At 43.3% G+C, this 5,242-nt stretch overlaps 2 pseudogenes; both read left to right on the top strand.

Moving 5' to 3' along the window:
- Nucleotides 1–285: 285 nt before the first annotated feature.
- Nucleotides 286–404, top strand: LOC118609430 (annotated as a pseudogene).
- A 1,928-nt stretch (nt 405–2,332) lies between these two features.
- LOC118609665 lies at nt 2,333–2,451 on the top strand (annotated as a pseudogene).
- Nucleotides 2,452–5,242: the final 2,791 nt, after the last annotated feature.

Consider the following 5,242-nt stretch of genomic DNA (forward strand, 5'->3'; position numbering starts at 1 on the left):
TTTTTTATTAGCCACAGGACTTCAGGTCACAAATTACGCAAAAGTAATAAAATGACTATATATAGTCATATATATAGTCTTATTTGTAAATATAAATACAAATTTATATATATGCTCTTTAGAAATATGTACCACATGAAAAAGATACAATGAATGCAGAATTTGGCATAGCATTTATCTCTGATGAAAGGAAACAGGAAGACTGAAGGGAGGGCCATGATACGGGGTTATTGCCAGAGCTCTGGATCTCATTTGGGATAGTGGGCTATACGAAATGGTTATATAGTCTACGGCCATGCCAACCTGAAAGAGCCGGATCCCGTCTGATCTCAGAAGCTAAGCAGGGTCAGGCCTGGTTAGTACTTGGATGGGAGACCACCTAGAAATACCAGGTGCTGTAGGCATTAAAAAAAAAAAAAATTATACAAAAATGGGCCACACATGGACAAATGGTGACAGTGCATGACAAAACAAAGATTATTATTAATCCAATTCTGTGTACCTGAGACCCACCAAAAGAAAAAAAACAGTAAGAATTAGGTAGATTTAGGCAAAGGGGTGTGTAAAAAGAGGTAGGAGAAACTATTCAGGTAGAGAGAATCTGGTGTGCAAGAGCCCAGGGAAAGGATTCAGGGAACCCAAATTAGGCTGTATGGTTGTCTCTGAGAGAGTGGAGGGGAGAGAGGTGTGTAAAGGGGATGGAGAGACAGGAAGGGGCCAGATCACGCAGGGCCCGAAGGTGCTTGGATTTATATCCTAAGAGCAATGGGAAACCACTGGTGGGTTTTAAGAGGATGAGGAAGGACTAACAAAGATGCCGAGCTGTCTTGGATACACAGAACACTGATTTTTGTAAAAAGATAGTATCTCAAATGAGGAAAACAAAGTTTACTACATCTCAGCTGTAGTCATCATGAAAACCAATGGCATACTTTGTCATTTTGGTGCAGTTTTCATCCTATAACAGGTAAAACTGTTTCTAACAAACAAGTCGATTATGGTGGGAGCTAATTGATCTGCAGTAAGTGTTGGTAGTCTAATCTCATTAGTACCGATGTCTGGGGACTTGGCGAAGATTTCAGCGGGCACTCCCCTAAGGGAGCCTGTGCATTGTGGGACAGAAACAGTGGTGATGGCTGGCAGGTGGGTGAGGAGCGAATATCATAACCCAATGCCTAAATCGCATTTATATATATGCCCTGGAAGGTTTAAAAAAAGTGATAACAACTGATATACAGGTTTAGGGAAAAGGGAGTTTTCTCCTACATTCCCTCCTCCAGTCCCAAATAGAATAATATTTTACTATCAGCCACAAGAAATTCAGGTTACAAGTCACACACAGGTAGTAAAATGTCCAACTGATGCATTTTTTTTGCTTTTACTAGCTTATTACCCCTATCAAATTGGTTCAGTTCATAATAGCTCTCCTTTGGCCCCCATGAAGCCCCAATATTACAGCCCTGGCTCTCAGGTCACCCCAGAGTGTGCACTCACTCACCTCTCTCATTAGAGATATCTCAGTCCAGAGAAAGTTTAAAAAGCTCTGGGGACTACTCAGCCTTTGACAAACAGGCCGGCATCTTAACGCCATCACTTCCAAGCAGTGAGACTGTAGACAAAAACCGGTTCTGAGCCTCATCAATTACAAAGTGATAATAATACCTGGGACGTTGTGATGATCAAAGGAAATAGAAGAATGCATGTCCAATAAACATCCCCCACCCTTTTTCTCAGAAATTTCTTTCTACCTTTGTGTTTATGCCCCAAGTCTATCCTGGAGTGAGTAGAGGGAATCGAGTGAAGAGGCAGAGACGAGAGTGGTTTGATATAAACTGTTTTGCAAAAGATCTGAATTCTGAGATGTAATGTGAGGAAACACTGATTTCATGTGCCAGAGAAAAGAAATCAAAACATGGGGACCGGTTTCCCTAGGAATTATTGCTTGGAGAATTACTTAAGTGATGTCATTTCTTTCTGACACCTTCAGGGCACCCTCCAAATCCAGATTGCTTATTTTAATGTTAAACTTGTTCTGACTTCTCTGGGGGCAGATGGAAAAGTCTGAGGATTCTCCATTCCCGTAGACAGAGATGCTACTATTCTCCCATCTTAGCCATTAATACTCATCAAGGAGAAAAGGGATATTGTTTCCTTGGTCTAGGGAACCAAATCCTTTGATCTTCTTACTGAGTTGCTTGCAGACTTGCTGTCCCATAATAACAACAGGACAGATTTGCCCAAACTGCTGGGGAAATATTTTCTCTCTTTGGGGAACAGTAACATTGGCAGATTTAGAGTTGCTCTGGGCGGGGTGTTAAAATCCTAAATTTTCATCTACAGCCATGCCACACTGAACAAGCCCGATCCCATCCAATCTTGGAAGCTACGCAGGGCTGGGCCTGGTTAGTACTTGGATGAAAGACCACCTAGGAAGACCAGGTGCTGTAGACATAAAAAATAAAAAATAAGGGATTGTAAACTGACAAGGTCTTTGCAATCTGTGAGGTCAACCAAGGATTGCATCACCTAAAAAAAAAAAGTAATTAAATAAAATCCTGAATTTTCTTTGTTGGCCATCTTTTAAATCATTTGGCCTGTTGAGTCTTGGTGTCTATAAAACAACAAGCTATATCAGAAGACTATAACCTCAAAATAACCCTCTGAGGCTGGGGGCAGGTATCTGTCCCATTGTTTAGATGAAACAAATGTGTTAGAGTATGCAAAGTCACATGACCTGGAGGTGGCAAAACCAAGTCTATTGACTCCAAGTGTGAATTTTATTCTAATTTACAGGCCCTTCTAAATAAATAATTATGTATCAAAGTAAAAGCCAAAGTGAAGAGTTGTTGGGTTTTTCACATTTAGTTTCTATCTGTAAGAAAGCCAGCACAAAGAGGAGGAGGAGAAGGAGAAAAGAAGCACAGTAGAGAAAAACTATTGTGCCTTCTCTATAACTTACATTCCAAGCTTGAAAAATTCATGGAAAAAGAACTAAAAATATATAGATTTCCTTTATCAAATTGAAAGTAAAAGAAAAATAACTCCTGTTCCAAAATAATAAAACTGGGAGAAGACAGCGACGAGGACAAAAATGTGAGGCTCACTGCTAATAATACTCAAGGCCTCTCTCCAGGGTCACACTGGCCCGTCAGTGTGCTTCAATTTATTGCCTCTTTTTGATCAGCCTACGTTTCTCCATCTTGTCTACACAGAGATAAAGAGAAAGCACTAGGGAAAGGTTCTGCTGAAATCCAGCGACACCATTCTGGGATACTGCATGACCCACAGGTTATTCCACAACACCAGCTGTGGCCGATCTGCCAACCTGCAGCAGTGACGCACGCTAGCAGAGCTGGGCACGTGCTGCCTAGCGTGGCCACTCTTTTACTAGGTCAGAGCCTGCGACGCCACCACAGGACTCTAACAAAGGAGCAGGAACTCAAAAGTGAAAAGTTTTCATTTGAAAGAAAACAAATTCTTCTCAAAACATGTTTTGTTTTGTTTTTTTCAACTCAAAGTGCCAGATGTTTTTAGACTGAAGGTCAAACGGGGTTCATGAAGCATACTCCACTGACCAATGGGAACTTTAAGCTAGTGTTTTGCATGCCAAGTGCTACAGACCCCAACTCAGAAGCTCCCTCCCTTTAAGGTCATACAAGGTTCTAGAGAACGGTCCATGAATACCGCATAGAGATCCCTGGGCCAAAGTCGACTCCAAGCCATTCATTCATAACAAGTCCACAGGGAACCAGATTGTCCAAGACTCTCCACATGGGCTTACTGCTCCCGCCCCAGGGCCCTTACCTGGGGGTGGGGCTTATAGGGGGGACTGAGAGCCCGGTTCTGTTACCGGCTGACTGATTAAATCCAGGCGCTCTGTTTATTTCAGAGTGCAAAAAAACACACCGAGAACTTGCAACTTACATTACAGACAGGAAACGGCACTCCAGAGACACCCATGTCTGAAACTCGAAGACCCTTCGGGGCCTCATCTCAAACAGGGGCTGATTCTTCCCTGGCTGGGGCCCATTTCTGTGCCTCTGGATAGAAAGGGTATTTCTGTCTTCTTGCCCTGTGCAGTTCAAGGCTCTGCTGGCTATAAATCACGTATTTTAAATGTACTTAGTCTTCCTTTCTTCGTATATTTAAAAGCAGACGGTTTAAACTTAAACCCAGCCACACCCTCTCAAAAGAAACAGTCCTTATAAACCGCCACTAAAATCTCCTTTAAAAATGTCTTCTTAATGCACAGCAAGAACAAGGTGGTATCTGGGCAGCCAGAGGGGCTGGGGAGGGAAGGGGGACCGTGAGGTGGTCACAACCTCAAGAAGTCTAGTTACTTTCCAGGGCTTTTTGAGACACAGAGTTTGGAAGGGGGCTGTGTGAATGGGATTTCTGAGTCCTTGGTATCAAAGAGACTCACTCTCAAGTACCCACTCCCTCCCTCGCACACACGCGCACATCACGGCTGGCCTCTAAGGAAATTTTTTTTAAAAAGAACAACTCTTTTCTTTCTTCCCTGATGGATTAGGAGCCCCAGCCTCTTCTGTATTTTCACTGGTGAAATGAGCCAGCAAGAAAACACAAAATCTCGTCATCTCCTTTGAAAGTGTAACTGCCCAATATGCACATCTCACTTGCAGGCTGAGATCCCTTCAACTTGTGTGCACCAGCGAGCACCAGGATTAGCAACAAGAATCCCACTGTGAAGCAAGCTGGCTGCGCGGGGCCAGGTGCAGCGCTTCTGTGTGGGTCTCACCCCCTCAGCTGTCAAAGGCAGGAGAGGACAGGACGACCTCTCAGGTTTATTCCAGCTCCAGAGCTGCACTCGTCATGTGCTCCTCTGTTCAAGAAGGCTGCTGCCTCTGGAGCCTTTGCTTTAAGCTCTCTTCCATAACCCAGCAATGAATGCAAATGGTGGGCAAAAGGAGAGAAGGACGCTGGCTAACATGTAATAGTGATATACCCGCTTCAGAGCCTTTGGTTGTAAGCCTTAAAGACCCACTTTAACAATTTAAGCAGGGTGAGTTTGTCAGACTGAAAGGAAAAGCATGCTGACCAGCAGAGCAATTTAGAAGATGCAAGGGGCAGATTTGCAGAATTCCCAGAGACGAAGTTGTGAACGGTCCCATTATGATACTGACATCAGGATGAGTCATCTACAACTGACTTTTATTCCTGGTATATTCACTAAAGATTCCAATCCTGGCAGAAAAAGAATCTTTAGGGCCCATTGAATCAT

This window comes from Rousettus aegyptiacus, unplaced genomic scaffold (assembly GCF_014176215.1).
Source record: "Rousettus aegyptiacus isolate mRouAeg1 unplaced genomic scaffold, mRouAeg1.p scaffold_m13_p_11, whole genome shotgun sequence".
NCBI classification, from domain to species: Eukaryota; Metazoa; Chordata; class Mammalia; order Chiroptera; family Pteropodidae; genus Rousettus; species Rousettus aegyptiacus.